At 41.1% G+C, this 17476-nt stretch overlaps 1 long non-coding RNA gene across 1 annotated transcript in view; it reads right to left on the reverse strand.

Moving 5' to 3' along the window:
• Positions 1-2312: 2312 nt before the first annotated feature.
• Positions 2313-17476, reverse strand: part of LOC134739379 (uncharacterized) — a 49942-nt gene continuing 34778 nt past the window's right edge. The window contains exons 3-5 of the long non-coding RNA XR_010125975.1: positions 6794-6905; positions 3696-3805; positions 2313-3119 (exon numbers count right to left, since the gene is read on the reverse strand). This is a non-coding gene — a long non-coding RNA (uncharacterized LOC134739379). The remainder of the gene's footprint in view (positions 3120-3695; positions 3806-6793; positions 6906-17476) is intronic.

A 17476-nucleotide genomic window follows, 5' to 3' on the forward strand; every position in this document is an offset into this window, starting at 1 on the left:
AATAGGCAGCATAATCAAACGGATTTCCAAAGAGGACATATTGAAGCACAGATGGTTTTAGGGTCTCTCTCAGGGAAGTCAAGTGCTTAGGGAAAACTGGAGAATTATAGCATTTGAAAGGGGAAAAAGGAGTTGCATCCAAGAAAACAGTGTCAAAGCTGTTGAATTTAGTCCCTAAAGCAGCGAGCATGCAAAGGTTTTCTCAGATCAAAGTTAATACTATGGATTTTGCTGATGGCTGCTTTTAAATCATCTTTTGAATGTACAACTGAAAATACAGCTTTCTTTCTCAAGTTTTCAAAAATAAAGACCTTTCCTCTTCTCAGTAAACACATCTTCCATGAATAAGCTAGACATATTTCACAATCTTTAGTAATTCTCAGATCTGCATCTCCAGTGAGACCTCTCTCCTGAAACTCAGAGCTGTGTCCAACTATTTGCAGTATACTTTCATTTGAGTGCCTTAATGGAACCTCAAATTCTTCCAGCACTAAGCTGGCTGTCACCATCTCTCCCACCACACATGGCAATAGCAACCACAATAATGACAACCACAACAAATCAATTTTACCTCATGTATTTTCCATTTAAGGCCTGGAAAAGCCAACCACTCAAATTAGCTCCTTCCTTCAATCTACACATAGAGTTGATTACTAACTCGTAAAGATTCTATTTCCTTAATTTCCTTAATCTTTCTCTCATCTATCTCTGTCTCTTGCTCCCAGGGCCATCTTGTGTGCTTGTCCTCCTCCCTGCAATGATTATGAGAGCCTTGACAACAGACATTGTCTAACTTACAGCTAAAACCTTTTTTTTTTTATTTTTATTAATTTTTTTTTTTGTGGAGACAGGGTCTTGCTCTGCCATTCTGGATGGAGTGCAGTGGCACAATCGTGGATCACTGCAGCCTTGAACTCCTGGGCTCAAGTGATCCTTCTGCCTCTGCCTCCTGAGTAGCTGAGACTACAGGCATGCACAATCCTGTCCAGCTAATTTTAAAAAAAATTGTAGAGATGGGGTCTCGTGATGTTGGCCAGGCTGGTCTTGAACTCCTGGTCTCAGGTGATTCTCCCCCATCAGCCTCCCAAAGTGCTAGGATTACAGGTGTGAGCCACTGCACCCAGCTATAACTGAAACATTTAGTAGGCCCCTAATGCACATCATTTTTTTCTTAACCCCATCATCAAAAGGTTTAAAAGACTTTTGGAACTTTTAAATTTATCAGAAAGAATTTTCCCTAAACTTTGTGACTACATGAAAGTTAAATTTCAAGTATGTACATACATTTATTTTTAAACCACTTTAGTCATCTGTGCTTCTTGGAAAGGCAATTTGTATTTGGTATGTCTCCAGGCTTGGGCCTTAGGTGTGTTGTTTTTCTAATGGTTTTCCTCAACCATTTCAGGGATAGAACTAAGCCCTAATTGTTGTAAGATATCCATTGTACACAATGAATTACCTTTTCCATGCATATTCCAGGATAGTACTAGCTCTGTGCCATCTTGGGAGAACTGAGAAAATAGTCACTTAAATGATTGTCTGTTTTGTGGTTCACATGAGAAACTCCAATTCAGAAAAGCTGCAAGGTCTCAAAAAAGGTCCTTAGGAAATGTTTCTCATGGATTACCAGAGATTGTGATTTTCTTACCAATGGGTTAATGGCTCAGTCTCAGTTTTTCCTTGCTAGTTTATCCATTCATTGCCTCCTGTCCCAGAAATCAAAACACACACACACACGTGCACGCACACACACACATCCCAAAACAATCCCACTAGCCATGGATATGATGTTAGCGAAATACCTTGTTTTTATCTTTCAAGTCCTCTTTAAGAATTCTCTTTACCAATATTTAGACTCAGAGTTGGAAATTTAAAAAAAACATCTGAAACCTCTACTTGATCTGGAAAATCTTTTTCCTTGGAACTAGGCTGGCATGAAAGGAACAGGCCTCATGGAAAGCTGTATTTTCTTTTGCTTCTCTTTGGGGAGCAATGGTTAAGAGCTGTGATGGCAGACATGAAAGTAAGCCCAGCTCTTTACAGTTGGCCTCCTTTGAAAGGCCTTTCCTTGACCCCTATTCCCCAGGAAAAAAAAAAAAAGTTGCTAACAGGAACATCACAAGTTTCCATTGATAAAATGTGTTGAACCAAACCATGTATGATGACAACTAGTGGGTGGAAAACATTTCCCCAAATCAGAACTAGGTATCTGCCCTCCACGTTACTTCACTGGATGCCAAAAGGTTATCTGTGAGGAACTAGGAAAGGAAGTATATTTGAAAACATCACTGGAACTTGTATACAACATCTTAAGGTGTTTGATCCTTTTATGAACTGTTGACAGCTTTCGCCATTGAAGTCTATGTGAGAGTTGCCAGCCAAGTGAAAGGAGGAAGCAGGGCCAGAGTGCTTGACCAAAGAACCCCTAAGAGCTGGTTAGATCACAAGACATGAGATGACCAGGGAGAGGAAATGGCCCAGAATTCCATGAAATGCTCAGGCATCTGTATCAGCAGTTCATCAGACCTATTTTGGCCACCCAAATGATTCTCTTTGAGTTTCACTTCCAGTATCATCTTCATTCAAGGATCCAGGCAAATATGAATTCCCAGAGCACTCAGAGAAGCATGCAGTAGCTGAGGATTATTAACAATCATTACAGTGCACTAAATCAGTAACGGCACTGAATCAGGCCATTGTGCAACACACCCTTTTGTGTTTATTAATGGTCATGACTATTGCTTAATTGGGATAGTAGTTCTGTTTAACTGGGACATATTTAGTGCTACTCAGGCCAGGTATCTTCCTCTTGCTCCTGCCGTGTCTGTTTGTTCTTCATAAGTTTCTCAGTATTTCTGTGGAATGTGCCTGATGCCAGCTGGTCTCCTAAGCCTTCCCATGTTGGGAAGTCTTCTGGGCTGTGGCTTCTGCCTGAGACACTATCGTCGGTGTTAGATTAACGAGCCATGACTTAGAAGTCCTTTGCTTAAAAATGAGTATGTCAGGCTGAGTGTGGTGGCTCATGCCTGTAATTCCAGTGTTATGGGATTCCAAGGCAAGGGAATTGCTTGAGGCCAGGAGTTCGAGACTAGCTTGGGCAACATAGTAAGATGCCATCTCTGTAAAAAAATAAAATAAAAAAATTAGCCAGGCATGGTGACATGTGCCTGTAGTCTTACCTTCTTGGGAGGCTGAGGTGGGAGGATCACTTGAACCTAGGAGGTCAAGACTACAGTGAGCTAGAATCATGCGACTGCACTCCAGCCTGGATGACAGAGTGAGACCCTGTCTCAAAAATAAATAAATAAATAAAATGAGTGTGTCATATGCATGTTTAATGCTGACTCTAGCATATAATGGATACTTATAAATCAATAATTATGCAACGTTATCTTCATTAGTATGGAGAAAGGAATCTTTTCCCAAACCCTCTCCATCCATTGCCGCTACTGTTAATCTTGGGTTCTGTCTCATTTCTCACCTCATTGCTCCATTTTTATAGCCAGCTTACCTTTCTGACCCAGGCTTTGGATTTTCCCACAGCTCAGCATATAGCTCAGACTCTCTATAAATACGTACCTCCCTCCTTAGCTCCTTCCAAAAATTGACCTTGTGCCCTCCTGGTTGTCTGGGCTCCATGTCCATTCGTGACCCATTATATGTTAAGTTCCCACAGACACGATGTAAACACAGACCTCTTTTTCACTGATGTCTCCTGATCACTCTTTTCATCACACGGTGCCTTTCTGCCCATCAGACTGTATCATGGCAGGATGATTCCACTTGCGTTGTAAGTTCCTACAATCTTATGAGAGTCATTAGTTAAAAAATGATATTGTAAAAGTAATACTGATGGTATAGACAGCCAAACAACAGCATAGAGTTTATAAACAAGTTTTCTGAAAGCTTATAGTACATCAGACATTCACGATTTGGAGAAGGAGGCCATGAATTCTACATTTCCACACCCATGTTGCAACCACCTGACCACACTCAATAAGCGTAGGAATTCTTACAAAAGCCTGATTTCCTTCCAAAATAATCTGCTTCAAAAAAAAAACAATTATTTATTTTGCTTCATTCAATAGGACTCAAATTATGTTTGTTTTTTAAAATAAGTTTGACTTATTTTCATATTAAATTGCTTGATCATTTCTTTTAAGTTAGTGAGGACTTTCTGTGCTTTGAAGTAGTTTTTGGCTTTTTTGTTTTCCTTTAGGGTATGACAAACTATTAAATTGTCCGGAGAATTGGGGACTGGATCAGAGAGGCAGAACAAGTGGAGCTCAGGGACATGATTTCTAAATAACAATTCTCATGTGAGTGCTCCTACAATATTTCCCTTTTACTCATGTTTTTTGTTGGTGTTTTTGTTGTGGTCTGGACTGGGGCAAAAAATGAAATAGTAGATCCAGATGTGAAATACATCTTTTGAAACTGATGTAGGGGTGTGTGTGTGTATGTGTGTGTGTGTAAAATCAAAGGGTACTTCTGTAGTTAAAAGCTCTGAGATAAGAAAAGAAAAGGTGAGGTGGAGGGAAAATATTTTACTACTGAACCCCATCCTTATGGGTCTAATAGTCAGCTTCTTTCTGAAAGTACGTCTTCTCTATTACACAAATGATGACTTTGGCAGGTTTTCAGTTTTAAGATATTTTGCAGATCTTAATTTCTCTGGTTTAAGAGAGAGTGTGTCATGATCCCCTGAAAGCAAGAACTTTGGAGTCAACAGATCTGAGCTCAGACCTGACATTAGCTATGGATCTTGAACAAGTCACTTTCCTTCCTGACTTTCAGTTTCTCCATAAAGCAGAAACAACAAAACCTACTTCCAGGGTAATTGTGAGTATTCAGTGAGACTGTGTACATAGCACAGAGTGTGGGCCAACTTGGAATATTCCATGCCGTATAAGTAGGTGAAAAGTGTCCTCTAGCCCACCCCGTGCCTAGAGAGCACCCAAAAGGCTGACTTGGCTACTGTCTCTGCCCTAGTGTGCAGTGGTGCCTGCTGCTGGGGAGGCTGCTGACCCTAGGCAGGACTTTATTGCAGCTTCCAGATTTAGCAGGACTTATTACTAAATATCTCAACACCAAATCATCTATATCCTTACATAATACCCTGTATTCCATGGGTATTTAACTTTTTAACATGTCAACTGACTGACTTGACCTAGTTGAGCAAGGTAGGCAGCCAATGCATAGTCTTCTACTAGACCGTAATCTCCATGGTGGTAGGCATTGCATGTGTTTTGCTCACTCCTCTATCTCCAGAACCTAGCACAGTTCCCCAGACCTGGTAGTGAATCAATAAATATTTTGTTGAATGACTTAATTACCAAGTCCAGCCACAACCTAAGAAGATGGCTTGACTTGATGTTTTAAGGAGTTGCGCTGTGAAAGAATGAGGAGTTCTCTGGAAAATTCACTTCCCCATTCTTTAACAGGATTCGAGAATAAGTCTCTTTTTTATTATTTTTTTATATATATATTTTTTATTATACTTTAAGTTCTAGGGTACATGTGCACAACATACAGGTTTGTTACATTTGCATACATGTGCCATGTTGGTGTGCTGCACCCGTTAACTCATCATTTACATTGGGTATATCTCCTAATACTATCCCTCCCCCCGCCCCCCACCCCACAACAGGCCCCAGTGTGTGATGTTCCCCATCCTGTGTCCAAGTGTTCTCATTGTTCAATCCCCACCTATGAGTGAGAACATGCGGTGTTGGCTTTACTGCCCCCAATATGACTGTTGCATTTTTTCCACCTAATGTAATTGGGTAGAATGGGGTTTCTATTTTCATTTTGAGGCAAGATATAGATTGCAACCTCATTAAATTTGTACCTTTCTTGCAAACCCAAACATCACTTCTTACTGCCTCCTGTTTACTAAGGATAAGAACAGTACAAGTAGACTTCAGATGAAACAAACTCTACAGTGGTCACCATCAGAGAACATTTAGTGAAATACTTAGCAGGAAGGGATCAGTAGTGAGGAACACTGGGGACTCTTGGAACTTTTTCTATGCTGCACAAGAGAACCACATCAGAGGGCACTGGCAAGAATTGATATGTTAAAAAAAAGTTCCCTACCAGCCAGGATGGGTGTAACTGAGTCAGAGGCCAGAAAAGCCGGAGGAAAAGGAAGGAAGCAGGGTGTGTTAGCCACATGACTAAAGTGATAGGGTATATGGTTCTTAAGCAGGAAAAGACGCGTAGGCTGGACAAAAATGTAAACATTGGTGGCGTGTGGAGTATTCTGGAGGGCTGGAAATAAAAAGCTTTGTGAGTCTGCTGAAAAGAAAATGTGGCTTTGATGTGGAGCACATTTTCAACTGTAGCAGGGTTGCCATCTCTTGTGGTTGCCAAAATAATACTTAAACGAAAAATAGGAGGTTGTTCTTTGCTTAGGGGTGGCCTGTAGGAGGAAGAATCACAGGCATTTTCAAGTTGAAGAAAGCACCATTAAGACAATTTAATGGAACCAGTAAGTCCAGTCAGTAGCCACCAAATGCTGCCAGGCCGTTTTAGCAACTACCAGACCTCCAGTTTGATGAATGGCAGCCTCTGCAGCAGCAGATGCAGTTGAAGAGTCTGGGAGATGCCACTGTCCAGTTGAAACAAGGACTGCTGGGTGGACTTCCTTAAGCCATCCTTCCTTATCCTTAACATGGATCTCATACTGGGTCTTCAAGCCTCAGAGGAAGGATGGATAGTCAGCCCTCTTAGAGCTGATTATCCCTTGGGGGAATGTGGGAAGAAGCATGATTCTGAAGTTAGAAAGTACCTTGGCCAGTGGGAAGTTCCTTTAGGGCTCACTTGACATCTGCCCGAGCAGAAACACAGTCAGCCCTCTGTCAGCCCTCCCAGTCCCTGGATCTGCATCTGGATTCAAACAACTGTGGATTGAAAATATTTGGGGGAAAAAAGCAATAAAAATTAACAATACACCAATAAAAAGTAACAAAAATAAAAAACAATACAGTATAACAACTATTTACGGAACATTTGTATTGTATTAGGTATTATAAGTAATCGAGATGATTTAAAGTATACAGGAGGAGGTATGTGCAAATACTGTGCCATTTTATATGAGGTACTTGAGCATCTGCAGTTTTGAGTATTGGCAGGAGGTCCTGGAACCAATCCCCTACCAATACCAACGGATACTGTATATTCAGGCCATATGAACAAGGGAAGAAAACCCAGTAGTGGGATTCACGGAGCATGAGTGTTATTGCAGCTCACTTACTAACTAGCTTTGTGACCTTGGACCAGTCATTAGACCTTTCTGCACTGCAGTCTCTACACTCAGAGGGTAGAACCAGATAATCATTCAGACACTTTCATTTCAGACCACCATGGTTCTGTGATTTACAGGAAGATCATAAGCTAAGTTGCATTCTTGCTTCTCTGTATAAACTTGGGCAAGTTTTTATTCCACCCTGTCCCTCAGGTTTCTCATATGTAAAACGAGTTACTCATACTAATTTTACAATATTTTGAAAACTCACAGATGAAAGGCATTAGGCAAATGCTGGTTATCATCAAAGCCTTAAAGGTAATTTTAATAACTTAACTTTTCAATATTTCATTGGAGATTAGATATGAATCCCTGGTAATTTTCTTTTTTTATTATACTTTTAAGTTTTAGGGTACATGTGCACAACGTGCAGGTTTGTTACATATGTATACATGTGCCATGTTGGTGTGCTGCACCCATTAACTCGTCATTTAACATTAGGTGTATCTCCTAATGCTATCCCTCCCCCCTCCCCCCACCCCACAACCCCGGTGTGTGATGTTCCCCTTCCTGTGTCCAAGTGTTCTCATTGTTCAGTTCCCACCTATGAGTGAGAACATGCGGTGTTTGGTTTTTTGTCCTTGTGATAGTTTGCTGAGAATGATGGTTTCCAGCTTCATCCATGTCCCTACAAAGGACATGAACTCATCCTTTTTTATGGCTGCATAGTATTCCATGGTGTATATGTGCCACATTTGCTTAATCCAGTCTATCATTGATGGACATTTGGGTTGGTTCCAAGTCTTTGCTATTGTGAATAGTGCCGCAATAAACATACGTGTGCATGTGTCTTTATAGCAGCATGATTTATAATCCTTTGGGTATATACCCAGTAATGGAATGGCTGGGTCAAACGGTATTTCTAGTTCTAGATCCTTGAGGAATCACCACACTGACTTCCACAATGGTTGAACTAGTTTACAACCCCATCAACAGTGTAAAAGTGTTCCTATTTCTCCACATCCTCTCCAGCACCTGTTGTTTCCTGACTTTTTAATGATCACCGTTCTAACTGGTGTGAGATGGTATCTCATTGTGGTTTTGATTTCCATTTCTCTGATGTCCAGTGATGATGAGCATTTTTTCATGTGTCTTTTGGCTGCATAAATGTCTTCTTTTGAGAAGTGTCTGTTCATATCCTTCACCCATTTGTTGATGGGGTTGTTCATTTTTTTCTTATAAATTTGTTTGAGTTTTTTGTAGATTCTGGATATTAGCCCTTCGTCAGATGAGTAGATTGCAAAAATTTTCTCCCATTTTGTAGGATGCCTGTTCACTCTGATGGTGGTTTCTTTTGCTGTGCAGAAGCTCTTTAGTTTAATTAGGTCCCATTTGTCAATTTTGGCTTTCGTTGACATTGCTTTTGGTGTTTTAGACATGAAGTCCTTGACCATGCCTATGTCCTGAATGGTATTGCCTAGGTTTTCTTCTAGGGTTTTTATGGTTTTAGGTCTAACGTTTAAGTCTTTAATCCATCTTGAATTAATTTTTGTATAAGGTGTAAGGAAGGGATCCAGTTTCAGCTTTCTACATAGGGCTAGCCAGTTTTCCCAGCACCATTTATTAAATTGGGAATCCTTTCCCCATTGCTTGTTTTTGTCAGGTTTGTCGAAGATCAGATAGTTGTAGATATGTGGCATTATTTCTGAAGGCTCTGTTCTGTTCCATTGGTCTATATCTCTGTTTTGGTACCAGTACCATGCTGTGTTGGTTACTGTAGCCTTGTAGTATAGTTTGAAGTCAGGTAGTGTGATGGCTCCAGCTTTGTTCTTTTGGCTTAGGATTGACTTGGCAATGTGGGCTCTTTTTTTGGTTCCATATGAACGTTAAAGTAGTTTTTTCCAATTCTGTGAAGAAAGCCATTGGTAGCTTGATGGGGATGGCATTGAATCTATAAATTACCTTGGGCAGTATGGCCATTTTCATGATATTGATTCTTCCTACCCATGAGCATGGAATGTTCTTCCATTTGTTTGTATCCTCTTTTATTTCATTGAGCAGTGGTTTTAGTTCTCCTTGAAGAGGTCCTTCACATCCCTTGTAAGTTGAATTCCTAGGTATTTTATTCTCTTTGAGGCAATTGTGAATGGGAGTTCACTCATGATTTGGCTCTCTGTTTGTCTGTTATTGGTGTATAAGTATGCTTGTGATCTTTGAAAATTGATTTTGTATCCTGAGACTTTGCTGAAGTTGCTTATCAGCTTAAGGAGATTTTGGGCTGAGACGATGGGGTTTTCTAGATATACAATCATGTCATCTGCAAACAGGGACAATTTGACTTCCTCTTTTCCTAATTGAATACCCTTTATTTCCTTCTCTTGCCTGATTGCCCTGTCCAGAACTTCCAACACTATGTTGAATAGAAGTGGTGAGAGAGGGCATCCCTGTCTTGTGCCAGTTTTCAAAGGGAATGCTTCCAGTTTTTGCCCATTCAGTATGATATTGGCTGTGGGTTTTTCATAGATAGCTCTTATTATTTTGAGATACATCCTATCAATACCTAATTTATTGATAGTTTTTAGCATGAAGTGTTGTTGAATTTTTCAAAGGCCTTTTCTGCATCTATTGAGATAATCATGTGGTTTTTGTCGTTGGTTCTGTTTATATGCTGGATTACATTTATTGATTTGTGTATGTTGAACCAGCCTTGCATCCCAGGAATGAAGCCTACTTGATCATGGTGGATAAGCTTTTTGATGTGCTGCTGGATTCTGTTTGCCAGTATTTTATTGAGGATTTTTGCATTGATGTTCAACAGGGATATTGGTCTAAAATTCTCTTTTTTTATTGTGTCTCTGCCAGGCTTTGGTATCAGGATGATGCTGGCCTCATAAAATGAGTTAGGGAGGATTCCCTCTTTTTCTGTTGATTGGAATATTTTCAGAAGGAATGGTACCAGTTCCTCCTTGTAACTCTGGTAGAATTTGGCTGTGAATCCATCTGGTCCTGGACTTTTTTTGGTTGGTAAGCTATTAATTATTGCCTCAATTTCAGAGCCTCTTATTGGTCTATTCAGAGATTCAACTTCTTCCTGGTTTAGTCTTGGGAGGGTGTATGTGTCGAGGAATTTATCTATTTCTTCTAGATTTTCTAGTTTATTTGCATAGAGGTGTTTGTAGTATTCTCTGATGGTAGTTTGTATTTCTGTGGGATCAGTGGTGATATCCCCTTTATCATTTTTTATTGTGTCCATTTGATTCTTCTCTATTTTCTTCTTTATTAGTCTTGCTAGTGGTCTATCAATTTTGTTGATCTTTTCAAAAAACCAGCTCCTGGATTCATGGATTTTTTGAAGGATTTTTTTGTGTCTCTATTTCCTTCAGTTCTGCTCTGATTTTAGTTATTTCTTGCCTTCTGCTAGCTTTTGAATGTGTTTGCTCTTGCTTCTCTAGTTCTTTTAATTGTGATGTTAGAGTGTCAATTTTAGATCTTTCCTGCTTTCTCTTGTGGGTATTTAGTGCTATAAATTTCCCTCTACACACTGCTTTGAATGTGTCCCAGAGATTCTGGTATGTTGTGTCTTTGTTCTTGTTGGTTTCAAAGAACATCTTTATTTCTGTCTTCATTTCGTTGTGTACCCAGTAGTCATTCAGGAGCAGGTTGTTCAGTTTCCATGTAGTTGAGTGGTTTTAAGTGAGTTTCTTAATGCTGAGTTCTAGTTTGCACTGTGGTCTGAGAGACAGTTTGTTATAATTTCTGTTCTTTTACATTTGCTGAGGAGTGCTTTACTTCCAACTATGCGGTCAATTTTGGAATAGGTGTGGTGTGGTGCTGAGAAGAATGTATATTCTGTTGACTTGGGGTGGAGAGTTGTGTAGATGTCTATTAGGCCTGCTTGGTGCAGAGCTGAGTTCAAGTCCTGGATATCCTTTTCAACTTTCTGTCTCATTGATCTGTCTAATGTTGACAGTACGGTGTTAAAGTCTCCCATTATTATTGTGTGGGAGTCTAAGTCTTTTTGTAGGTCTCTAAGGACTTGCTTTATGAATCTGGGTGCTCCTGTATTGGGTGCAGATATATTTAGGATAGTTAGCTCTTCTTGTTGAATTGATCCCTTTACCATTATGTAATGGCCTTCTTTGTCTCTTTTGATCTTTGTTGGTTTAAAGTCTGTTTTATCAGAGACTAGGATTGCAACCCCTGCCTTTTTTTGTTTTCCATTTGCTTGGTAGATCTTCCTCCATTCCTTTATTTTGAGCCTATGTGTGTCTCTGCACATGAGATGGGTTTCCTGAATACAGCACACTGATGGGTCTTGACTCTTTATTCAATTTGCCAGTCTGTGTCTTTTAATTGGAGCATTGAGCCCATTTACATTTAAGATTAATATTGTTATGTGTGAATTTGATCCTGTCATTATGATGTTAGCTGGTTATTTTGCTCGTTAGTTGATGCAGTTTCTTCCTAGCCTCGATGGTCTTTACAATTTGGCGTGTTTTTGCAGTGGCTGGTACCTGTTGTTTCTTTCCATATTTAGTGCTTCCTTCAAGAGCTCTTTTAGGGCAGACCTGGTGGTGACAAAATCTCTCAGCATTTGCTTGTCTGTAAAGCATTTTATTTCTCCTTCACTTATGAAGCTTAGTTTGGCTGGATATGAAATTCTGGGTTGAAAATTCTTTTCTTTAAGAATGTTGAATATTGGCCCCCACTCTCTTCTGGCTTGTAGAGTTTTCTGCTGAGACATCAGCTCTTAGTCTGATGGACTTTCCTTTGTGGGTAACCTGACCTTTCTCTCTGGCTGCCCTTAATATTTTTTCCTTCATTTCAACTTTGGTGAATCTGACAATTATGTGTCTTGGAGTTGCTCTTTTTGAGGAGTATCTTTGTGGCATTCTCTGTATTTCCTGAATCTGAATGTTGGCCTGCCTTGCTATATTGGGTAAGTTCCCCTGGATAATATCCTGCAGAGTGTTTTCCAACTTGGTTCCATTCTCCCCGTCACTTTCAGGTACACCAGTCAGACATAGATTTGGTCTTTTCACATAGTCCCATATTTCTTGGAAGCTTTGCTCATTTCTTTTTATTCTTTTTTCTCTAAACTTCTCTTCTCCTTCATTTCATTCATTTGATCTTCCATCACTGATACCCTTTCTTCCAGTTGATTGAATCAGCTACTGAGGCTTGTGCATTTGTCACGTAGTTCTCGTGCCGTGGTTTTCAGGTCCATCAGGCCCTTTAAGGACTTCTCTGTGTTGGTTATTCTAGTTAGCCATTCGTCTAATCTTTTTTCAAGGTTTTTAACTTCTTTGCCATGGGTTCAAACTTCCTCCTTTAGCTCAGAGTAGTTTGATCATCTGAAGCCTTCTTCTCTCAACTCGTCAAAGTCATTCTCAATCCAGCTTTGTTCCATTGCTGGTGAGGAGGTGCATTCCTTTGGAGGAGGAGAGTTGCTCTGATTTTTAGAATTTTCAGTTTTTCTGCTCTGTTTTTTCCCCATCTTTGTGGTTTTATCTACCTTTGGTCTTTGATGATGGTGACGTACAGGTGGGGTTTTGGTGTGGATGTCCTTTCTGTTTGTTAGTTTTCCTTCTAACAGTCAGGACCCTCAGCTGCAGGTCTGTTGAATTTTGCTGGAGGTCCACTCCAGACCCTGTTTCCCTGGGTATCAGCAGCGGAGGCTGCAGAACAGTGGATATTGGTGAACAGCAAATGTTGCTGCCTGATCGTTCCTCTGGAAGTTTTGTCTCAGAGGAGTACCCAGCTGTGTGAGGTGTCAGTCTGCCCCTACTGGGGGTTGCCTCCCAGTTAGGCTACTCGGGGGTCAGGGACCCACTTGAGGAGGCAGTCTGTTCATTCTCAGATCTCAAGCTGCGTGCTGGGAGAACCACTACTCTCTTCAAAGCTGTCAGACAGGGACATTTAAGTCTGCAGAGGTTTCTGCTGCCTTTTGTTTGGCTATGCCCTGCCCCCAGAGGTGGAGTCTACAGATGCAGGCAGGCCTCCTTGAGCTGCGGTGGGCTCCACTCAGTTCGAGCTTTCTGGCTGCTTTGTTTACCTACTGAAGCCTTGGCCATGGCGGGTGCCCCTCCCCCAGCCTCGCTGCCACCTTGCAGTTTGACCTCAGACTGCTGTGCTAGCAATGAGCAAGGCACCATAAGTGTAGGACCCTCCGAGCCAGGCGTGGGATACAATCTCCTGGTGTGCCATTTGCTAAGACCATTGGAAAAGCGCAGTATTAGGGTGGGAGTGACCCAATTTTCCAAGTGCCGTCTGTCACCCTTTTCCTTGGCTAGGAAAGGGAATTCCCTGGCCCCTTGTGCTTCCCAGGTGAGGCGATGCCTTGCCCTGCTTTGGCTCATGCTCAGTGTGCTGCACCCGCTGTCTGACACTCCCCAGTGAGATGAACCTAGTACCTCAGTTGGAAATGCAGAAATCATTTGTCTTCTGCATCGCTCACACTGGGAGCTGTAAACTGGAGCTGTTCCTATTCGGCCATCTTGGCTCCACCCCCGCCAATCCCTGGTAATTTTCACTCAAATAATTGTTATTTGTTTTTATCTTGCCACAATTTTGACCTGCTCACTCAAATCTATTCTGGTAAATTTGGGTTAGTGTGCTTGTTCTTTTCACCTCTTCTTGTAAACCCCTGTCACGGTGACCATTTTCTGCATAGGAGCTCACGGAGCAGGGTTTGAGTCAGAAGCTGGCATTCTAGAGACAGAGCTTCTAGTGCTGGCTCTGCCATTAATAGCTTGTATGCTGGGAGGCTGAGGCAGATGGATCACCTGAGGTCAGGAGTTCAAGACCAGCCCGGCCAACATAGTGAAACCCCATCACTACTAAAAATACAAAAATTAGCCGGGCATGGTGGCACACACCTGTAGTCCCAGCTACTCAGGAAGCTGAGACAGGAGAATCACTTGAACCCAGGAGGTGGAGATTGCAGTGAGCTGAGATCATACCACTGCACTCCAGCCTAGGCGACAGAGTGAGACTCCGTCTCAAAAAAAAGAGAAAAGCCTGTATGACCCAGAGCAAGTCATCTCATCTGTTTAAGCCTTTGTATCTTGGTCTTCAAAAGACAAGGTTAGGCCAGATCATTTCAATGGTACCACTTGGCATCAAAGCATGACTTTAGAAAAGTGTCCAAATGCTTGAGGCAATGGGGAAAAGAATGAGGCACAAATAATTTATATGGAGTGCTCAATCCTATAAACCCGTCAGAGTTGAATTTACAATGACCAAAATTGTGGTGCTTAGAACAACTTACCATGCAATCCTTTGTATGGCAGTGTTAAAGCTTTAATTCTCAAAATACTAGTGTGCTGCAGTGATAATTACATTTGTGTAAATCAAATCCCAACTACGAGACTACAAACTGTTCTGACTGTGGAAATGGTAAAAGAAGGAATAGGATTTGTACATATCATCTTGCAGTTTGGATTCAGGTGTACCTATATTTAAAGCAAATAAGTTGCACTTAAAATGGAAAATAATCTTGTTTATCTTTGCACGTCTGTGGTGGAGAGCAGCGGTAGTTGGTTTTCTCTCCCAGGAGCCATCCATCTCTCCCCATCTGAGGAGTTGGTCAGTGCTTTCAGCCAATCACCGGCTTTTGTGTCTTTCATAAGGTCTGCCATGCTCCAAACACAGGCTTGGTGGTTGCCCTTGGGCTTTCTAGAGTTGTTCTTACTAGTGAGGCGAAAGACCTCTCTTCCCAGCCTACCTTTTCAGCTGTAGATTGAAGTTTTGTATGGGATTTTCTTTCCTTGCCATTAAACAAAATGTCCCAATCTATATGTTTTCTCTACTTGCTGAACTACTCCACCAAAATATGCACCCCGAGTTTCCCCACAATAGGGAGCCAGGGTGCTCTGGACTGTATCTGTGCCTTCACTCAGAATGCGCTACTCAGGAATCTCTCCAGGGTTGGCCAGAAAATCTCCATGATGCCAGATCAGGGCTTCCAGAGCTGTCAACCACTGTTGCTCCCTCCTCTCTTCCTGCTCCCTTGCAAATGACACCAGAAAAAGGGTCTGTTACCACTAGTAGTAGATCCTAGTGTCAAATCCTACATGACAGAGGACATTCCCAATCCCTGGATTTCACTCTAGAAGTTCTATACAAAGACTTAGTAACTTATCTGATATTTTCTTCTTGCTTAATTTGTCTTTTGGAAAATCATGACACTGAAGAAGTTCTGAGACACTCTTGTAGAAGAAGTGTATTTGGTTCATGATTTAAAGTATCCATCTCTTAAAACTCAGTTCTCAGAAGTTGAAATCACCATGTTTTACAGCACTGATGTAAGTCTATCATTTGATTGTACTACCTCAAAAGCAAAAGGTCTGAGGATCTGGTGACTTTTTAAACTGCTGGAGTCACAAAAACTATTTTTTGTTAAATTGACTGAATTGAAATATAGAATATTAGCAGTTTAGAGGAAGGTGGAGAATTATATTGGTTAGGACGATTATATTGGTTACAACAACTTTTAGTTGTAAGTGACAGAGACTCCAAACAAAAAGAACTTAAACAAAGAAGTGGTTTACCCACATCACAGAAAGGCAACCACAGAGCTCACTTCAGCGTCATCCGGATCCAGGAACGTGAACACCGTCAGGAAACCGTCAGGAATCCATCTGCTCCTTCCCTCCTCTCATCTTGGCCTCTGCCTCAGGCCAGGCTTTTTGCTTACCAGCTCTTGCTCATTTTGGGTAACATGAGGACACATCTTTATGGCTAGAGTTCCAAAGGAAAAAGATAAACATCCCTGCCACCTTCTGGATGAAAAACCCCAGATCCGGCCCTACTTGGGCTACATGCTCACCACTGGCTTGTCCCTGTGGTCAAGTAGATGGAATACTTGGAGTGGCTGCCTTACCAGAATGACATGTGCATAGTGGTTGTTGTGGTGATGGGGAAAGAAGAGTAGTCTGGCAAAACAAGAGTGAGGGCAGGTGCTGTTACCAGCAAAGGAGGAAAGGGTTCTGGGAAGCCCTAAACAGGAGTTATACAGAGAAACAAGATTGGAACTTAGCTCCGATCTTGCTGTGAATTATAGAATCATGGAAGTTTGAAATATAAGGGTGTGTAGTAGTTATCTAGTTATACCCTTTACATGTGGAAACTGGGTACAGAAAGTTCTAATGATCCTCTTGAGTTTACAAACCACAGATATCCCATAGATATAAGTCAAGGACTGTTTTCAGTGATCCTTTACAGCTTGAATTTAATTTCCAGCTCAATTTTCCATCAGAAACTCATACTGGGTAGATTTCAGTTTCTGTCCGTTTCCAGTGTGGCACAAGGGTAAAGGAGACAATATGACAATTAGCATCTACTGGACATTTGTCCACTTACCTCATCTGCAGAAAGACTGCTATTGTCTGGCAGTGGAAATGAATTAGCTAATCAAACTCTCAGGATCTTGAATTCGAAAACAGAATAGAAAGATGGGCTGGGCTCTGTGGCTTATGCCTGTAATCCTAGCACTTTGGGAGGCTGAGGCAGGATTGCTTGGGGTCAGGAGTTCAAGACCAGCCTGGGCGACATACAAAGACCTTGTCTTTACTTAATTAAAAAAAAAAAAAAAAAAAGATGGGCATAGTAGTACACACCTGTAGTCCCAGTTACTAGGGAGGCTGAGGCAGAAGGATCCCTTGAGCCTGGGAGGTTGAGGCTGCAGTGAGCCAAGATCATGCCTGGGTGACAGAGTGAGACCCTGTCTCAATCAATCAATCAATCAATGTAGGTTAATCACATAGAGGACATAAGCTGAAGTATTTAAATTATGTAATAATAAAAAACACTTTATTAACCCTGTCATTACTTCAGTAATTTCAGATTTGCTTCTAAGTTATCCTTTGTGAGAGAATTGAAAATCAAACGTCCCTAGTAAATAAGTAAGCTTACAGGTTGTTACAAGATTAGTTCTAACCTATGGAATCTGTCTTCATGACTTGGTTATATATCATTTATTTGATTTTTTCAAGTAAGTTGAAATGCTGAATACTCTGGCTTGGAGATCCCAGATGTCTCACATGGTACACCAGAAATTCAGGCTTGCTATTGGAATATTTTGAGACAAACAGAACTGAGTTTAAATTCTGGATCTCTTGTGTATTAATTCTGTGACCTTGGGTGATATTGCCATGTTCTCATCTATAATATGGACGTAAGAGCTATCTGTTAGGATCAATGGAGGACTCAATTAGATTAGACATG

This window comes from Pongo pygmaeus, chromosome 3, assembly GCF_028885625.2.
Source record: "Pongo pygmaeus isolate AG05252 chromosome 3, NHGRI_mPonPyg2-v2.0_pri, whole genome shotgun sequence".
Taxonomy (NCBI): domain Eukaryota; kingdom Metazoa; phylum Chordata; class Mammalia; order Primates; family Hominidae; genus Pongo; species Pongo pygmaeus.